At 42.0% G+C, this 21,539-nt stretch overlaps 1 protein-coding gene across 1 annotated transcript in view; it reads right to left on the reverse strand.

The window, feature by feature from the left end:
• Nucleotides 1-528: 528 nt before the first annotated feature.
• BBS10 (Bardet-Biedl syndrome 10) overlaps nucleotides 529-21,539 on the reverse strand; it is a 39,364-nt gene continuing 18,353 nt past the window's right edge. The window contains exon 3 of the transcript XR_009736276.1: nucleotides 529-959. The gene's annotated coding sequence lies outside the window, so the exon portion shown is untranslated. The remainder of the gene's footprint in view (nucleotides 960-21,539) is intronic.

Below are 21,539 nucleotides of genomic sequence, written 5' to 3' on the forward strand. Positions count from 1 at the left end.
ATCTCACTTCTATTTAAACTAGTCTGATCCTGTGTAGCAGATCAGACTATACAGACAGAATTCTCGGCAAAAGTCTCTGGAGAAAAGACCCTTTCAGGATTACCTGATTTTATAGGGATCTGTGTCTTATATCACCCCTAGTGTGGAAGTCTGCAGAAATTGAAGTTAACTTGTGAAAGGCTGATGATGATGCAAACAATTCCATTTTCAGAAATACAAGTGAAGTTTATCCAGTGAAGGTGCATCAATTTCCACTCTATGGAAGATGCCAGTTTTGTCTCTATCAGCAAATTCAATTCTGTATTCCTAACTGCCCATGTATGTGCTTTTCCTTTGGATTTTCCTTTGAACCAGTTTTGAGTGCTCACTGGTTTCCTCATTAAATAATGAGTGAAATAAAATCTTCGACACATATTTTATATTTGTATGAGAGACCACAATTTTTAAAAATTATGTTTCAGCACCCTGATTCTCTAGCAACTGAGCTCATTCCCAAAAGTGGGGTTGGCAAGGGGTGGGGGGAGATCCCTGAGTTTCCGACTGAGCATTTACCCAGAAGAGTCTAGTTGAGTGAGCTAATAAAAAGGGGAAAATAATGTCTACCCTCATTCCTGGACACAGAGGCTCTAGATTTGAGTTTATTGCAGAATTTGTTATAAAAATCATGCTTGCACAGCCAACTTTGAGGATTGCTGTGATTGTCCTCCTTTTTATTTTTTTTCTTGACCCTACATGTTTAACTAGTTCACTTACATAAGAATAAAATGGTAATAACAGATGTTGTGCTGGGCTTAGAGAAATAGGATGGGAACATGAATACCACTGGATATCTCGGTCTCTTCTTCCAGCACTTAAGTCTTTACCTCTTCCTGTGTTAATCTCACTCTTCCTAAAACGGTTTCTCCATATTCTCCAAGTTGTGGACAGCTATTAGCATCTCAGCATCTCTTACGCAAATCCTTTGTGGAAAAAAACAAGAGTGCCATTAGCATAAGTCTTTTTTCAAAGCTGTCGGCAGGAGAAGGAGCTTTCTAACTTGGGAAGGAGGGTGGAATTTTTTTACAGGGCTTCAGTAGGCAGGGTCAGCTGAAGTTCAGCTAGTTTCAAGAGTATTTGTTCCAAGAGGTTCTGGGGAAAAGAAGGAATTATTCTGATTAATTAAGTGCCATTGTTTGGACAATCTGGATTTTACCAAGAGGAGTGGGAGGAACGGGGCAGGGCTGAGGTCACGTGCAAGCAGGGGGACAAGCTGCAATTGACAAGGACATTGAGGGCCACAGAAGGAGCCATGTGGGAACTGCTCCAGTGCCCTTTCTTCCTCATGAAAGATAGACATGCCCTATGAACATAGTTACCAATGGAAAAAATAAAGATTTAGGGGGAGGAAATATCTATTCTTATCACTTGTATTTTGCTAGAAGAACAAGGTGGTTTCACACCGTGAGCTTCAGTCAAAATCCCCAGAATTTGAATCCTGACTTCCTACTGATTTTTTCCATGACCTTGGGCAAATAGTTAACTTAAATAAATTCCAGTTTTCTCATTTAGGAAGTGAAGAATATCTACTTCAAAATTTAAATGGATTGTGTATACAAAGATACATCATTGCATCTGGAATATGTTCAACTGTTTTAATTTTTTGTGATGATGAAGATGATGGTGATATTATGAAGGCACCAAAACCTACTCATTTATACTTTTAAACCACCCCCTCATTATTGTTTTTAAAATAGAATATTATGATTATAAGGAAACTCACACATCACTTCAGCCAGTGGTCAAGCCTCTCCAAAGAGACCACAGGGATCCAGGAAGGAGGGGAATGGGGTGGGGATTCATGGGGGCTAACCTCTGCCCTACAGGAGAGGGCAGGTGAATATGGATAAGGGAATCCTCATTTTACAGTTGAGTCCAGGCTCACTCTGTGTCTTTTTGTGAGTGAGAGAGAGTGTGAGCGTGTGTATACTCATGTGCATTTATGTGTCTGGATCCAAGTGTGTTCACAGGATGTGATGAGTAAACAGTATGTGACATCAAGAAATTATCAGCATTGACACTGATTACAGATGCTGGTGAATTAGCAGTGTAGGAAGGGGAGATAAAATTTGGCTTAGCTGTGAGAAAGTAATGCTACTGTAGTTTTTTTTTTTTTTTTACAGTCATTTTCATGAGCCCCTTACCATTTATGCTAATTACCATGCAGCACAATCGTAATTACATGCATCATTAAATATGTGCCCAGTGAACTTGTGTGTGAGTTGTCTTGATTAGAATCATCATCTCTGCTTCACTCAGACACCTGTTCAGAAATATACTGTTTCCAGTCTTGCTACTTCAGAGTCTATTGAGTGGGACCTGACTCCCTGGAGTTTCAGAACCACCTGCCAGGTCATATGGATACTAATTCTCGTTGGAGAAAGCGGTTCTCTCAATCACATCCCAGTGCAGGAGGAGGCACAAGATCTTTTTCTCTCTGCTTCCCCACCAGCAATTCTTCAAAGGGCCCAGGGAGCTCCCCCCCTACAGCTGAGGGGACCCACACAACTGAGGGAGACACACACATGACAGGAGACAATGACAGATACAGAGACAGACAGACAGGAAGAGAGTCAGAGAGAGGCAGACACAGAACGCGGGGCCCAGGCACAAACACAGTCTGTTCAGCGAGGAGAGTGGATTCAGAGACCCTCACAAAGCAGGCTGTTTTTCTCTGATACTCCACGAGAAAAAAATTGTTCCCACGAGCAGATCCAGCCAATTTTGGGATCCTTCCTTGACCTGGATGGTGAAGAAACCGGAAGAGGGAGATGAAAAGCAAAGGGCAGGCAGGGAGAAGAGAGGGAGGTAAAGTAACAGAGAGATGGGGAAAGGCAGGGGAGTGGAGGGAAGGCAGAGGCTATGAGGGGCTGGGAGTCTCCTGGACACTCAGTCAGTGCCCATCTGGTCAAGGAAACCTAGGGGACACGTTCATGTCCTCTTTCCTTTGTGATAAAACTCCCAAGTCCTTAATTAGCTATGTAGATGCAAGCAGTAACTGGCTTCCTGTCACAGAAGTGGAACAGAGCCAAGAGCCTCTACCTGGATTGACTCATTCAGTCCTCAAAATAATACTGTCGTGATGCCATATTATGGGAAAGGAAGCTGGCACGTGACTTGCCCACAGTCACCCAGGTAGTGAGTGAGATTCAAATCCTTCCATCTGGCCCCAGATCCTAAGTTCTCAAGCACAACATAACACCATCAAAGCCAGTTACATAATAACTCATAGTGAAGGGATCCTGGACTTAAAAACATTCTTGTTTAATTAAAATTTATTTTAAATTAGCTTAATATACAAGTCAGTCAACATTCCCAGAATAAAACGTTTTCATTTCCATGAAGACTTCACTTTTTCAGTTCAGTCAGAGAAGCAGGGGCAGAATTCTAGTGTTGTGGTTAACAGACAAACGACGCCTCTGGGGGTTCAGTGGCTCCATGATTTCCACTTGGTGGACAGAGCAGATTCCAGTGTTCCACCTCCCCGTGTTTGGGTTCTGTTGCATTTTTGTCAAAAGACATTGAAGGGACTGGAATTTGGTCCCTCAGTGACTCCAATTTCCCCAGTGGAAACTCATGCAAAATCTATCAGCTTTCAGCTTTCTAATTCGTTAATAAGTAATGATATTTTTAAAAAAGAAATCATTTGGTTATCATCCTTGGAGATTAATTGGATAATTAATTTTAGCTAAGTGCTTATGAAATATAAAGTGCTTCATAAGTCTTCAGGATTGATGTGCTCATGCTTCTCACCAGGCCTGTAGGGCACAAAGTCCGCAAAATGAGAAGCTGATTATGAATGGCCCTCATAAGGGCTGATTCTCACTAAATTGCACCAACCCCCATCAGAGAATTTTTTGGACAGGCAGATGATTATCAGGGTCATTTTTATATCTCAGACTGAAACTCTGAGCACTGAAGGGCAAATCAAAGGGAACTGGCAAGAAAGAGAACTCGGCTTCCTGTTTACTCTGTTGTAGGAAAAGGCAGAGGAACCAGAGATCAAATTGCCAACATCCGCTGGATCATGGAAAAAGCAAGAGAGTTCCAGAAAAACATCTATTTCTGCTTTATTGACTATGCCAAAGCCTTCGACTGTGTGGATCACAATAAACTGTGGAAAATTCTGAAAGAGATGGGAATACCAGAACACCTGACCTGCCTCCTGAGAAATCTGTATGCAGGTCAGGAAGCAACAGTTAGAACTGGACATGGAACAACAGACTGGTTCCAAATAGGAAAAGGAGTACATCAAGGCTGTATACTGTCACCCTGCTTATTTAACTTATATACAGAGTACATCATGGGAAATGCTGGGCTGGATGAAGCACAAGCTGGAATCAAGACTTCCAGGAGAAATATCAATAACCTCAGATATGCAGATGACACCACTCTTATGGCAGAAAGTGAAGAAGAACTAAAGAGCCTCCTGATGAAAGTGAAAGAGGAGAGTGAAAAAGTTGGCTTAGAGCTCACACTGAGAAAACTAAGATCATGGCATCTGGTCCCATCACTTCATGGGAAATAGATGGGGAAACAGTGGAAAAAGTGCCAGACTTTATTTTTTGGGGCTCCAAAATCATTGCAGATGGTGACTGTGGCCGTGAAATTAAAAGACACTTACTCCTTGGAAGACAAGTTTTGACCAACCTAGACAGCGTATTTGGAGAAGGCAATGGCACCCCACTCCAGTACTCTTGCCTGGAAAATCCCATGGATGGAGGAGCCTGGTGGGCTACAGTCCATGGGATTGCTAAGAGTCAGACACGACTGAGTGACTTCAGTTTCACTTTTCACTTTTCACTTTCATGCATTGAAGAAGGAAATGGCAACCCACTCCAGTGTTCTTGCCTGAAGAATCCCAGGGATGGGGGAGCCTGGTGGGCTGCTGTCTATGGGGTCGCACAGAGTCGGAAACAACTGAAGTGACTTAGCAGCAGCAGCAGCAGCAGCAGACAGCATATTAAAAAGCAGAGACATTACTTTGCCAACAAAGCTCCGTCTAGTCAAAGCTATGGTTTTTCCAGTAGTCATGTATGGATGTGAAAGTCAGACTATAAAGAAAGCTGAGTGCCAAAGAATTGATGCTTTTGAACTGTGGTGTTGAAGAAGACTCTTGAGAGTTCCTTGGACTGCAAGCAGATCCAACCAGTCCATCCTCAAAAAATTCAGTCCTGAATATTCATTGGGAGGATTGATGCTGAAGCTGAAACTCCAATATTTTGGCCACCTGATGCAAAGAACTGACTCATTTGAAAAGACCCTGATGCTGGGAAAGATTGAAGGCGGCAGGAGAAGGGAACGACAGAGGATGAGATGGCTGGATGGCATCACCGACTCAGTGGAAATGAGTTTGAGTGAACTCCGGGAGCTGGTGATGGACAGGGAGGCCTGGCGTGCTGCAGTCCACGGGGTCGCACAGTGTTGGACGCGCCTGAGGGACTGAACTGAACTGCACTGCAGTCATCAACTGCAGTCATTTTGGAGCCCAAGCACATAGAATCTGTCAATGTTTCCCCCCTTTTCCCCTTCTATTTGCTATAAAGTGATGGTACCGGATCCATGATCTTAGTTTTTTGAATGTTGAATTTCAAATCAGCTTTTTCACTCTCCTCTTTCACCCTCATCAAGAGGCTCTTTAGTTCCTCTTCATATTTTTCCATTACAGTGGTATCATATGCATATCTGAGGTTGTTGATATTTCTCACGGCAATCTTGATTTCAGCTTGTGCTTCATTTAACCTGGCATTTCTCATGATGTACTCTGCCTAGAAGTTAAATATTCAGGATGACAATATACAGCCTTGTCGTATGCTTTTCCCAATTTTGAACCAGTACATTTTTCTATGTCCAGTTATAACTGTTGCTTCTTGTCCTGCATACAGATTTCTCAGGAGACAGGTTAGGTAGTCTGGTATTCCCATCTCTTTAAGAATGATCCACAGTTTGTTGTGATCCACACAGTCAAAGGCTTTACTACTTTACTTTTCTACTTCACTGAAGCAGAAGTAGATGTTTTTCTGAAACTCCCTTGCTTTCTCCGTGATCCAACGAACACTGGCAATCTGGCATCTGCTTCCTCTGCCTTTTCTAAACCCAGTTTGCACATCTAAAGTTCTCAGTGCATGTACTGCTGAAGCCTAGCTTGAAGGATTTTGAGCATTACCTTGCTAGGGTGTGAGATGAGTGCAACTGTGTGGTAATTTGAACATTCTTTGGCATTGCCTTTCTTTGGGATTGGAATGAAAACTGACCTTTTCCAGTCCTGTGACCACAGCTGAGTTTCCCCAATTCAGTGACACACTGAGTGTTGCACTTCAGCAGCAGTATCTTTTAGGATCTGAAATAGCTCAGCTGGAATTCCATCACCTCCACTAGCGTTGTTTGTAGTAACGCTGCCCACTTGACTTCACACTCCAGGATGTCTGGCTCTAGGTGAGTGATCCCACCATCATGGTTATCTGGGTCATGAAGATATTTTTTGTTTAGTTCTTGTGTATTCTTGTCACCTCTTCTTAATCTCTCCTGCTTCTGTTAGGTTCTCACCATTTCTGTCCTTTATCAGGCCTGTCCTTGCATGAAACATTCCCTTGATATCTCCAATTTTCTTGAAGAGATTTCTAGTCTTTCACACTCTATTGTTTTTCTCCATTTCTTTGCACTGTTCATTGAAGAAGGCCTTCTTATTTCTCCTTGCTATTCTCTGGAACTCTGCATTCAGCTGGGTATATCTTCCTTTTTCCTTTGCCTTTCACTTCTCTTCTTTCCTCAGCTATTTGTAAAGCTTTCTTAGACAACCACTTGCCTTCTTGTATCTCTTCCCCTTTGAGATGGTTTGGTCACTGATTCCTGTACAGTGTTACAAACCTCTGTTCATAGTTCTCAGGCACTCTGTCTATCAGGTCTAATCCCTTGAATCTATTCCTCACCTCCATTGTATAATCATAAGGGTCAAATTTAGGTCAAATCCCCTTCATGGATCATAGTCTTGTCATGCAAAGGGGCTTATATAATTCAGTGAAGCTATAAGCCATGCCATTCAGGGCCACCCAAGACAGACGGGTCATAGTAAAGCATTCTGACAAAACGTAGTCCACTGGAGGAGGGAATGGCAACCTACTCCAGTATTCTTGCCTTGAGAACCCTATGTGCAGTATGAAAAGGCAAAAAGATATGACATTAGAAGATGAGCCCCCTGGTCAGGAGGTGTCCAATATGGTACTGGGGAAGAGCAAAGGGCAATTACTAATAGCTCCAGAAAGAATGAAGCAGTTTGGCCAAAGTAGAAACAATGCTCAGTTGTGGATATGTCTGGTGGTGAAAGTAAAGTCTGATGCGGTAAAGAACACTATTGCATAGGAACCTGAATGTTAGGTGCATAAATCAAGGTAATTGGATGTGGTCAAGCAGGAGATGGCAAAAGTGAACATCAACATATGAGGAATCAGTGAACTAAAATGGATGGGAATGGGAGAATTTAATTCAGATGACCACTATCTACTGCTGTGGGCAAGAATTCCTTAGAAGAAATGGAGTAGCTTTTATAGTCAACAAAAGAGTCTGAAATGCAGTACTTGGGTACAATCTCAAAAATGACAGAATGATCTTTGTTCGTCTCCAGGGCAAATCATTCAACAACACAGTAATCCAAGTCTATGCCCCAACCACTGATGCCAAAGAAGCTGAAGTTGACTGGTTCTGTGAAGACCTAGAAGACCTTCTAGAACTAACATCAAAAAAAATAGATGTCCTTTTCATTAGAGGGGATTGGAAGGCATAAGTAGGAAGTTAAGAAATACATGACAGAAAACTATAAGACATTGATGAAAGAAATCAAAGATGACATAAACAGACAGAGAGATATTCCATGTTCCTGGGTAGGAAGAATCAATATTGTGAAAATGACTATACTACCAAATGCAATTAGATTCAGTGCAAACCCTACCCAATTACCAATGACATTTTTCACAGAACTAGAACAAAAAACTTCACAATTCATATGGAAACAAAAAATATCCTGAATAACCAAAGCCATCTTGAGAAAGAAGAATGGAGGAATCAACCTTTTTGACTTCAGACTATACTACAAAGCTACAGTTGTCAAGACAGTATGGTACTGGCACAAAAACAGAAGTACAGATCAATGAAACAAGATAGAAAGCCCAGAGATAAACTCATGCACCTATGGGTACCTTATTTTTGACAAAGGAGGCAAGAATATACCATGGGGCAAAGATAGATAGTCTCTTCAATAAGTGTTGCTAGGAAAACTGGACAGCTACATGAAAAAGAATGAAATTAGAACACTTCTAACACCATATACAAAGATAAACTCAAAATGTATTAAAGATCTAAATGTTAAGATCAGAAACTATAAAACTCTTAGAGGAAAACCTAGGCAGAACACTCAGTGACATGAATTACAGCAAGATCCTCTATGACCTACCTCCTACAGTAGTGGAAATAAAAACAAAAATAAACAAGTGGGACCAAATTAAACTTAAAAGCTTTTGCACAGCAAAGGCAACTACAAACAAAGTGAAAAGACAATCCTCAGAATGGAAGAAAAAAATAGCAAATGAAACAACTGACAAAGGATTAATTTCTAAAATATACAAGCAGCTCATACAACTCAATACCAGAAAAACAAACAACATAATCAAAGAGTGGGCCAAAGACCTAAACAGACATTTCTCCAAAGAAGACATACAGAAGGCTAATAAGCACATGAAAAGATGCTCAAGATTGCTCATTATTAGAGAAATGCAAATCAACTACAACAAGATACCACCTCACACTGGTAGGATGGTAAGGATGGCCATCATCAAAAAATCTACAAACAATAAATGCCGGAGAGGGTATAGGAAAATGAGATCCCTCTTGCACTGTTGGTTGGAATATAAATTGATAACAGCCTCTATGGAAGACAGTTCAGAGATTTCTTAAAAAACTAGGAATAAAATCACCTGCAATCCCATGACTAGGCATATACCCTGAAGAAACCAAAATTGAAAAAGATGCATGTACCCCAATGTTCAGTGCAGCACTATTTACAATAGCTAGGACTTGGAAACAACCTAGATGTCCATCGACAGATGAATGGATAAAGAACCTGTGGTACATACATACAATGGAATATTACTCAGCCATAAAAAGGAACACCTTTGAGTCAGTTCTAATGAGGTGGATGAACTTAGACCCTATTTTTTCTTTTTTTTCTTTTTCTTTTCTGAGCGACTGAACTGAACTGAACTGAAGTGTCAGATACCTTAATGATGGGAAGGCTTGTGAATAGCTTGGGATTTTGCTTTTTTGAAGAAATATAAACAGACTCCAGCCTCTTCTGAGGCAGCCCCCAGCAGCAAGAGACTCTTCTAATAAGAGATTATGTGCTTTGATTCCTGGTTTCTAGAAATCTTTAGTGAAACACATTTAATAGGTGGTTTTCAGAGTAAAAGGCCCTAGAGTGTGTGGAAGATATTTATCAATGAATCTGAATCTTCTACTGAGGATTTTTTTGACATATGAAAATACTATATAAAAGATATCAATTGATATCAAAAGATATCAAAAGATATCAACACTATTTTTGTGTTGGCAAATTCTATCCTTGTCTTGTCTACCTGCATCCGTGAACTTAGACCCTATTAAACAGAATGAAGTAAGTCAGAAAGAGAAAAACTAATATCATATGTTAATGCATATAAATGGAATCTAGAAAGATAGTACTGATGAACCTATTTGCAGGGCAGCGATGGACACACAGACATAGAGAACATGGGGGGAGAAGAGGGTGGGACGTATGGAGAGAGCAACGTGGAAACATACATTACCATATGTAAAACAGACAGCCAATGGGAATTTGCTGTCTGACTCAGGAAACTCAAACCAGGGCTCTGTAACAACCTACAGGAGTGGGATGGGGAGGGAGGTAGAAGGGAGGTTCAAGAGGAGGGGACATAGGTATACCTATGGCTGATTCATGCTGATATTTGGCAGACCAACACAGTATTGTAAAGCAATTATTCTTCAACTAAAAGTAAATAAATTAAAAAAAAAGATACCTGGAGTAAAAGGCAAGTTTGGCCTTGGAGTACAGAATGAAGCAGGGCAAAGGCTAACAGAGTTTTGTCAAGAGAATGCCATGGTCATAGCAAACACCCTTTTCCAACAACGGAAGAGACATCTCTATACATGGACATCACCAAACGGTCAGTATCGAAATCAGTTTGATTATATTCTTTGCAGCTGAAAATGGAGAAGCTCTATATAGTCAGCAAAAATGAGACCTGGATCTGACTGTGGCTCAGGTCATGAGCTCATTATTGCAAAACTCTGCTTAAATTGAAGAAAGTAGGGAAACCCACTAGGCCATTCTGGTATGACTGCAATCAAATCCCTTATGATTATACAGTGGGTTATCCAGATGGGTTTTAAATCCAATGACAGGTTTTCTCAAATGAGTGAGACAGAAGGATATTTGACAGATAGATGAGGAGGAAGAGGAGGCAATATGGGTCAGAGGCAAAGCCATTCAGAGATTAATGTGGCCACAAACCAGGGAATTCCTGGAGCCACCAGAAGCTGGAAGAGGCTAAGGACAGATTCTCCCCTAGAGTTTTCAGAGGGAGCACAGGCCTGCCAATACCTTGATTTCACGCTTCTGATCTCCAGAACACTGAGAGAATAAATTTCTGTTGTCTATGTTAATTTGTTACAGCAGCCACAGGAAACTAATTCAGTGGTTAATTGAGACGAGGAGACTAAGCAACAGGGTGAAGCCTGAGACAACCATCAGTTTTCACTTCGGGTGACCGGCATGGAAGATGGCGTCCTTCACCTAGACTGGGAACAGAGAGCAGGTCTTAAGGAAGTTGGTAAATTCAGTTCTGGTCATTCAGACTACTGGACCAATCTTCCAAGGGGTCTCGTCCACTCCTACACATTTTGCAAAGTATGTTAAAAATGCAAGGCCCTGATTGCTCTTCACCTGGGTCATTTTTCAGGCATGTTTTTGCTCTGAGTAACTTTGAGGGACTGTTTCCAGGACGAAGAGGAGGCTTGCCCACCACTGGCAATAAAACAGCAGGTTCCTCAGGCTCAGTGTCCCCTTCCTAAAATGCAATCCACTGCATGGATATCTGGCCCTCCGTTTCACCCTGTGGGACTCGGAGTGTCAAGAGTATCTGACGTCCACATGCTGATGCTGATGCTGCTTGCTGTGCTGTGAAGAGTAAGAACTTCTGTCTGATCCAAGACCCTTACTTCTTTTGCCTGCATCCATGAAACAGCAATAAAGCTAATTTACTGGCTAGAAAGTAGGGTAAAACCAATCTCAACTGGAACCTGAGTTGATCCGTGAGTCCTCCTGGAAACACCACTTGGGGGGTGGTCTGTATCTCACCAAAGACATCTGGCTACAGATAACAGATTTGGAAATAATCAACTGAGACGTCTTGATTAACACTACAAATGTAAATCATGTCACTCAGGAAAATTTTATGAGGTAGGAGAGGAAGGGACAAGAAGAGAAGGAAAGCAAACTGGAGGAACGCTGATATTTATGGGACAAGGAGAAGGACAATTTAAAAACGTAGACAAAAATCAGGCAGATATTTTCCTACTTAACCAGCCTCTGTATCTTAGTAATTCCTATCTCTGCAAACTTCTGCATCTAACCTGTTGTCAATTTCAGTTAAGCAGTGTTTGTTTGTTTGTTTTTACCATGCTGCAGGGCATGTGGGGTTTTAGTTTCCCAACCAGGAACAGAAACTGAGCCCCCTGCAGTAGACATGCAGGGCCTTAACCAGTGGACTGCCAGGGAAGCCCCAATCCCAGGAGCTTTTTTTGTGTGTGTGTCCATACCACTCAGCAAAGGATATCTTAGTTCCCCAACCAGGGATCAAAGCCAAGCCCCTCACATTGGAAGTGCAGAGCCTTAACCACCGAATAGCCAGGAAAGTGCCTCCAATTAATCTTTGAATCCCATTTTGTCCCACACCCATCTATTTTTTTCCATTCCTAGCTGATGTTCTAGTTTCGGCTCCACATCTACTGTATACAATCTTTGCAATAATCTCCTAGTTGGTCTCTATGTTATATTTATGACAATCCATCCTACACAGTGCTGCCAGATTAATTTCCTTAAAATATCACTTGGATTGACTCACTCTCCAGGGTTAGAAACTATCCACAGTTCCCCAGGATTCCTGATCTTTCTCTACCCATTGTTCTAGGGCTATCATTACAGAGTAGGAATTGGTGTCATAGGGAATAAAATACAACTGTGGAGAAAAGAGAAAAAGGATAGAGGGAGGGAGAAAACGAAAAGTTCACAGGTTGTGAGGAGTCATCTTTGTGGGGCATCAGATATCTTGTTCGGGCTTCCCTGGTGGCTCAGAGGTTAAAGCGTCTGCCTGCAATGTGGGAGACCTGGGTTCGATCCCTGGGTCGGGAAGATCCCCTGGAGAAGGAAATGGCACCCGACTCCAGTATTCTTGCCTGGAGAATCCCATGGACGGAGGAGCCTGGTAGGCTACAGCCCACAGGGTCGCAAAGAGTCAGACACGACTGAGCAAGCGACTTAACGTTAACATTAGATGTCTTGTTCAAGTGTGTCCAAGGTAGACCTGTGGGCCAAACCCGTCTGTTATTACAACACAATTTTATTAGAACACAGCCATATCCATCATTTACACATTGGCCATGGCTGCTTTTATGCAACAACTGAAGAGCTGAGTAGTTGTGACAAAGACTATCTGGCTCTTTATAGAAAAAGTCTGCCAACTCCTAGTCTAGCTACACCTGCAATATATGACAGGTTTTAGACCTCAAGGAATGAAGAAAGGGATATTTTAAAAAGAGATGCTAAGGATAACCAATTGGATGACTCTCTGTGGACAGTCTTTGAAAGATTCCAGCAAAACTCTGAATGGCCTTTAACACTGGTGAGCCACGAGACAGTCCCCATTAAAACGACTTTGTGTACTGACTCTGGAATCTTTATTTACAGTGTTAATCTCTCTCTTGAAATTTCTCCTCACCTTTCCAGGTCTACTTTATTCGTTTAAATTCCTTCCTTCAGATTTCTACTCAACCTCTGCCTCCTTCCATAAGCTTTCTCTGTCCCTCACCTCACAGCCAGTAGCTGCGTTTACTCAATGCTTCCCAACTCAGCCCTTATACAGTGTACCCCTGTGTATTTCTGGCTGATCTTTTCATGGCTGGGTAATCTCCATATTAAATCAATAGCTTACTGAAGTCAAGGACTGTCTCATGTATCTTCTTATTCCTTACAAGTTCTGGAAAAGGGACTTGAATAAAATTGTTGATAAGTGTATTATAAATAGTGAAATCATGAAACAGATTTTCCAACTTCCCAGTCCTACAGAAGTGCTATGAGCAAATATTTTAACACCTTATTGTCTGGATCATTTAAAAGTTTTAACTGGATTCATTATGTGAAATCCCCAGTCTGTAATGACAACACAAGAGTGACTGGGCCATGAGGGACACCTCACTGATTCTTACGCTTGAGTTGGTGTTCCTGTGCTCCTTAACTTCTACCTAAACACTGCCTCTTGAAGCCACCTGCTCAAAGACGGCGGCGGTGGGGGTGGGGGTGGTCTTCTCAGAGAGGAGGATGGCCCTGTGGTCACGTGTGTGGTGGTGGTGGTGCTTTAGTCTCTTAGTCGTGTCTGACTCTTGCGACCCCATGGACTGTAGCCCACCGGGCTCCTCTGTCCATGGGATTTTCCAGGCAAGAACACTGGAGTGAGTTGCCATTTCCTTCTCCAGGGAATCTTCCTGACCCAGGAATTGAACCCAGGTCTCCTGCACTGCAGGCAGATTCTTTGCCAACTGAGCTATGAGGGAAGCCCCACGTGTGTGGTAGCCTGGTCTGCTGTTCTAGTTTTCTATTTTAGGACACACATTTCCTATAGCTGGGCTTCCCCAGTGGCTCAGAGGGTAAAGAACCCACCTGCAATGCAGGAGACACAGGAGACATGGGTTCGATTCCTGGGTCAGGAAAATACCCTGGAGGTGGAAATGGCAACCCACCCCAGTATTCTTGCTTGGAGAATCCCAAGCACGGAGGAGTTTGGCGGGCTACCGTCCATGGGGTCACGAAGGTCAGACATGACTGAAGTGTCTGAGTACACACACATTCTCTTATAGCTGTTCTGTATATTTTTCATTTAAAAACATTTTTATTGAAAACATATGTATAAAAATGCACATATAATAATGTATTGCTCAGTGACTATCACGTTGAAAACCTGTACAATCAGCTCCCAGATCAAGAAACAGAATATTTGTTGTTGTTTAGTTGCTAAGTCATGCCCAACTCTATGACCCCATTGACTGTAGCCCGCCAGGATCCTCTGCCCATGGGATTCTCCAGGCAAGAATACTGGAGTGGGTTGCATTTCCTTCTCCAGGGGATCTTCGTGATTCAGGGGTCAAACTCATGCAGGTGGATACTTTAACTCTGGGCCACCTTGGAGGCCCATAACTACCTAACATTTTCAAAACAAGCAGCAGCTTACGAGTAACTACCACCAACTATTATTACATGATTTTAAAAAGTTTTGTTGGGACAATCAAATACCCTACCCTAAAAAATTAGCAGGTTCAACTATTCATTTACATCTACGCTCCAGATCACTTAAGTGTGGAATCTAAAATATGACAAAAATTAACCACCTACAAAACAGAGACAGACCACGGCCACAGAGGACAGACAGGCAGTTGCCAAGGGTGGGGTTGGAGACGGATGGAGCGGGAGGCTGGGTTAGCAGACACAATCTTTTATATATAGAATGGACAAACGGGGTCCTACTTATAGCACACAGAACTATATTCAATATCCTGTGATAAACCATAATGGAAAAGAATATGAAAATAGAATATATATATATATAACTGAATCACTGTTGTACAGTAGTGATTAAGTAACACAACACTGTAAATCAACTATACTTCATTTAAAAAAGACAGGAAGAAAAGAATGTAATCCATCCCAAGAAATGCACATCATGCTCTCTCTCAGCTGTTCCCACAACTCCTCTCCAAGGGGACCGCTGTGGTGACTTGTGACAGCCTTGACTGACTCTGCCAGGTTCTGCACTTTATACAGAGGGAATCACACCAGGTGCATTTTGGCAGCTGGCTTCTTTTGTTTGTGATTCACTCCCAGTGCTGTGTGCATGTTGTAGGCTGTTCCTTCCACTGCGTTTCAATGAATAAATCAATTGTGATATATTTATACAGTGGAGTACTACCCATTTCATTTTCATTAAAAATATCTGACATTGGAAATCTCAAGGGCTTAGCTGTTGAAAGTGAAGTCCAGTGCTGCAATAAACATAGTGTTATTCTCAAAACTTAAATTTCATAACGGCCTCAGTGTCTTCCATTAAGTAAAATGCTATGGGTACTCTCTCAGCTTCTGAGCCATATCTGAGCCTGCTTTGCTTAGAACTCTATTCATACAGCAACATTTTCTCAGAATAAAATTAGAGCAAACAAAAATATCAACATTTATATTCAAGTAACTTGATTTATTATCTCTGAAATTCTTCTTACCTTCACACTTCACACACTTATGAAAACATGTTACTTTTAATGACAAAAGTGTAAGTGCACTATATTTCGTTTACTTTGATATGTGTTCAAGTCTCCTTCCACCAACACACATACACACACACCCACCCCCCTCACTCTTCACTGACTGCAAGATTTTAGCTACAGCACCGCTCAGTAGGATAAACTTCATTATGACAGTCTTCTCTTGATATTGCAGGAATTACTACTGCTTGGAAGAAATCCAAAACCTATATTATAGGAAAATTCAGAATGTCATGGTACTCTTCAATAAAAGTGCTTGCAGAAAAACATATTTTTTAAAACTCAGGTTATGAAGGTACAATATAGTTTACATACAGTAAACCATACATTTACTATAATATTATTATATTTACAATAAACCATATGTAAATTCACATAAAGTTTATGCTCTTTAGTCTACAGTTCTGAGGTCCAACAAACGTGTATAATTGTGTAACCAGCACCACAATCAAGATACAGAACCTCCCATCATCCCCAAAGTCCCCTCGTGCCTCTTCGTACTCAGCTCCTACTCCTAACTCTACCTCCTGGTCACCATCTCCTGGAGCCAGCTCAAACTCATGTCCATTGAGTCCGTGATGCCATCCAACCAACTCATCCTTTGTCATCCCCTTCTCCTCTTGCCTTCAATCTTTTCCATCATCAGGGTCTTTTCCACTGAGTCGGCTCTTCACATCAGGTGGCCAAATACTAGAGCTTCAGCTTTAGCATCCATCCTTCCAGTGAATATTCCGGATTGATTTCCTTTAGGATTGACTGGTTTGATGTCCTTGAAGTCCAGGGGACTCTCTAGTGTCCTCAGTTTGAAGGCATCAGTTCTTCGACACTCAGTCTTTTGCACTGTCTAGCTCTCATATCCGTACATGACTACTGGAAAAACCATAGTTTTGATTAATCTTACCTTTGTTGGCAAAATAATGTCAGTGCTTTTTTTGCTGTCTTGGTTTATGGGCTTCCCTGATAGCTCAGTTGGAAAAGAATCCACCTGCAATGCAGGAGACCCCAGTTCAATTCCTGGGTCAGGAAGATCCTCTAGAGAAGGGATAGGCTACCCATTCCTGTATTCTTGTGCTTCCCTTGTGGCTCAGCTGGTAAAGAATCCACCTGCAATGTGGGAGACCTAGGTTCAATCCCTGGGTTGGGAAGATCCACTAGAGAAGGGAAAGGCTACACACTCCAGGATTCTAGCCTGGAGAATTCCATGACTATACAGTCCATGGGGTCACAGAGAGTTGGACATGATTGAGAGACTCACTTTACTTTCTCGGTTTATCATTACTTTTCTTCCAAGGAGCAAGTGTCTCATAAGAGTATATAAAATATATCAATTCAGTTCAGTCGCTCAGTCGTGTCCGACTCTTTGTGACCCTATGGACTGCAGCATGCCAGGCTTCCCGGTCCATCACCAACTCCCAGAGCTTGCTCAAACTCATGTCCATTGCGTTGGTGATGCCATCTAACCATCTCATCCACTGTCATCCCCTACTCCTCCTGCCTTCAATCTTTCCCAGCATCAGGTCTTTTCATATGAGTCAGCTCTTTGCATCAGGAGGATAAAGTATTGGAGCTTCAGCTTCAGCATCAGTCCTTCCAATGAATATTCAGGACTGATTTCCTTTAGGATTGACTGGTTGGATCTCCTTGCAGTCAAGGGACTCTCAAGAGTCTTCTTCAAAACCACAGTTCAAAAGCATCAATTCTTCGGTGCTCAGCTTTCTTTATGGTCTAGCTTTCACATCCACACATGACTATTGGAAAAACCATAGCTTTGACTAGACGGACCTTTGTTGGCAAAGTAATGTCTCTGCTTTTTAATGTACTGTCTAGGTTGGTCAACACTTGTCTTCCAAGGAGCAAGTGTCTTTTAATTTCATGGCTGCAGTCACCATCTGCAGTGATTTGGAGCCCAAGAAAATAAAGTCTGGCACTTTTTCCACTGTTTCCCCATCTATTTGCCACGAACTTATGGGACCAGATGCGATGATCTTGGTTTTTTGAATGTTGAATTTTAAACCAGCCTTTTTACTCTCCTCTTTTACTTTCATCAAGAAGCTCTTTAGTTCCTCTTCTCTTTCTGCCATAAGGGTGGTGTCATCTGCATATCTGAGGTTACTGATATTTCTCCCAGAAATCATGATTCCAGCTTGTGCTTCATCCAGCCCGGCATTCTGCATGATGTGCACTGATGTAAGTTAAATAAACAAGGTGACAATATACAGCCTTGATGTACTCCTATCCCAATTTGGAACCAGTCTGTTGTTCAATGTCCATTTCTAACTGTTGCTTCTTGACCTGCATACACTTTCTCAGTAGGCAGAAAAGGTGGTCCGGTATTCTCATCTCTTTCAGAATTTTCCACAGTTTGTTGTAATCCACATAGTCAAAGGCTTTGGTGTAGCCAATAAAGCAGAAGTAGATATTTTTCTGGAACTCTCTTGCTTTTTTGATAATCCAATGGATGTTGGCAATTTGATCTCTAGTTCCTCTGCCTTTTCTAAATCCAGCTTGAACATCTGGAAGTTCACGGTTCCCATGCTGTTGAAGCCTGGCTTGGAGAATTTTTAGTATTACTTTACTAGCATGTGAGATGACAGCAATTGTGTGGCAGTCTGAACATTCTTTGGCATTGCCATTCTTTGGGATTGGAATGAAAACTGACCTTTTCCAGTCCTGTGGCCATTGTTGAGTTTTCCAAATTTGCTGGCATGCTGAGTACAGCACTTTCACAGCAGCATCTCTTAGGATTTGAAATAGCTCAATGGAATTCCATCACCTCCTTTGTTCATAGTGATGCTTCCTAAGGCCCACTTGACTTCACATTCTAGGATGTCTGGCTCTAGGTCAGTGATCCCACCATCATGGTTATCTGGGTTAACTAAACAAGATCTTTTTTGTATAGTTCTTCTGTGTATTCTTGCCACCTCTTCTTGATATCTTCTGCTTCTGTTAGGTCCATACCATTTCTGTCCTTTCTTGTGCCCATCTTTGCATGAAATGTTCCCTTGGTATCTCTAATTTTCTTGAAGAGATCACTAGTCTTTCTGATCTAAAATGTATACCAATCTCATAAAAGTATATAAAGTGTTTTTCTCCCTTCTTTTTTCAGACACAGATAAGCAGATTAGAGGCTGGCTGCTTGGCACACTGCACTTCCCCCACACCAGCCACACTGTCTCCTCCAGTGCCTGCCCTCTCCACGCTTCCACCTGCTAATCTTACCACATCACTCCTTTACCTAGAGCCCTCTTCTCGTTCTGTACCTGGTCAACTCCTACTCATCCTTTGATCTCAGCTTCAACATTATTTCTTCGGAGAAGTCTTTCCTATCTAGTTCCAAGCCCTCTACACTGCACTGTGCACATGTGAAGCAGTGATTTCATATCTATGTTTTATTTGATTAACATTTATCGTCACATTAAACTGTGAGTTCATGAGGGCAGGGACTGGGTTTTGCTCATGATCATATGCTGAGGATACAGGTTAGTAGTAAACACTCAATAAAGCCTGAGTAAATGAATATACAGTTTGAAACCAGCACTGTTCTAGATGTTCAGTTTTGATTCATTCAAGGGTGCATTAAGATCAGTAGTAGTACTTTTGTTTTACTATGTGATGATCTTAAGTCAAAAATTCTTTGACTTTCCTCCCTTCAAAGGATGGAGCCTAAATCCCTTCCCACCAAATATAAGCTGACTCAGTGGCTTACTTAAAATGGATAGAATGCAGCAGATGTGACCATATCATGCAAGGCACTGCACTTCTGCCCTGTTCTCTCTGGGGTCACTCCCTCTGGGGGAAGTCAGCTGCCATGTCATTCAGGCACATTAGCAGCCCTGCGGAGAGGTCCACACAGTGAGGAACTGAGACCCCTGCCAAGAGCCACGTCAGTGATGGAGCCAGTCTTCAGATGACTGTAGCCCTGGCCAACATCTTCTTGGCAACGTCACGAAAGACCCTGAGCCAGAACCCTGCAGCTAACCCACTTCCAGATGCCTGACCCAAAGAAGCTGTGTGAGAGAATAAATGTTTGCTGTTTTGAGTTACTACGTTTGAGGATAATATTGTTGTTACTCAACAATAGATAACTGAAAGAACCGAAGGTGGAAGTAAAGTACAGCAAGTTTAAGTGGTTTGTTTAAGGTCATGTAACTAGTAAGTGGCAGATCCAAACACAGGTGGTGGGGCTCTAAGGCCCCTCATCCCTCTACCATGCCATGCTGCCTCCTAAAGATGCTCACTGTGACGAATACAAAATCGTTTGACTGTGAGAGTATAAAATCTTTGCAGACTGGTTCATGTTACAGTTTTAGGAGGTTGCTTTCTGGGTTTCCAAAGAAGCTGCTGACTTGAAAAATTTCTGAAAGAGTGGTGGTAAAAAAGAAGACATGTACTGTTCCATTTAAAGACTTTTTGTGAAGACATTTCATTGGGGTAGGTTGAAGCAAGTTTGTCATAAATCAGAAAAGAGGTAACTTGAAAGTAACTTTTCTCTTTAGCTCATTCTTATGGTATAATAAAATAGTTTTCAGGACTTCCCTGGTGGTCCAGTGGTTAAGAATCTACCTGCCAGGGCAGGGGACATGGGTCTGATCCCTGGTCTGGGAAGATTCCACTTGACACAGGGCAACTACGCCTTTAAACCACAACCACTAAAGCTCCACTAAAGCCTAGAGCCTGTGCTTCACAGCAAGAGAAGCCCCAGCAGTGAGAAGCCCATAAACTTCAACTAGAGAGCAGCCCCCACTCGCAGTAACTGGAGAAAGCCAGCACAGCAAGGAAGACTCAGCCCAGACTAAATAAATATATCAAACAAAAATAAGATAAAATAGTTTTCAGAGTGTGAATAGATTGTTCAATTTTAAAATACATTCAATATATTTATATGGTCAATATTATTTATATATATCTTTAATATATTTGTATATATCCAAATGTTTATATTTCGTATTTATGAGGGAATTACTGAAAGGCAGTATTTCTCAGAGGTTTCTTAGTTACCATTCCAAAGGCCAGAATCTTGGAGTCGGCAAAGATTTCTTCAACAGGACACAAAAGGCACCAGTCCTAACAACACAACCTTGATTAGCCATTGTAAGCTATCGCCATGCATGGTGTTCAGGCTAAGCTGATAAAACTTCATACCTTCATCCTAGCACTCTCAGATCAGATCAGATCAGTCGCTCAGTCAAGTCTGACTCTTTGCGACCCCATGAATCGCAGCACACCAGGCCTCCCTGTCCATCACCAACTCCCCAAGTTCACTCAGACTCACGTCCATTGAGTCAGTGATGCCATCCAGCCATCTCATCCTCTGTCGTCCCCTTCTCCTCCTGCCCCCAATCCCTCCCAGCATCAGAGTGTTTTCCAATGAGTCAGCTCTTCGCATGAGGTGGCCAGAGTACTGCAGTTTCAGCTTTAGCATCATTCCTAGCACTCTGGAACGACGCAATTTCCCTTTTCCTACTGTTCCTTCCATTTTTGTAGTCAAACTCTGGTCCTTTCATCCAGTCAGTCCACTCAGTATTATCATTAGTTCCCTCATCAGGAGTATTAGACTCTTCGCACTTAAAAGCAGAGGCGTCTCCTGGCACCCAAAACAGGAATAGTGCTGGGTCCCAGCAAGCTACGGACTTGTGAACTCTCTCTCTCCACCTCTTGTCTATGATTCCAACTTCATGTCTGTGAGTAGGTTTAATGGAAGAATCTCTATTCAGTGGCAAAGAACATGCAACACTTTGGTTCTCCAAATAATTTTGCTTTTTCAGAATCTTAGTTAACCCTGGAAATAGAAAAAAATCTAATAACGTCAAGTAACAGCAACTTGGGTCTCTTTGGATAAATTAACTGATTCTGGTGATTGCTTTTAGACCTGA

Source organism: Bos javanicus, chromosome 5 (genome assembly GCF_032452875.1).
Source record: "Bos javanicus breed banteng chromosome 5, ARS-OSU_banteng_1.0, whole genome shotgun sequence".
In the NCBI taxonomy this organism is placed as follows: Eukaryota; Metazoa; Chordata; class Mammalia; order Artiodactyla; family Bovidae; genus Bos; species Bos javanicus.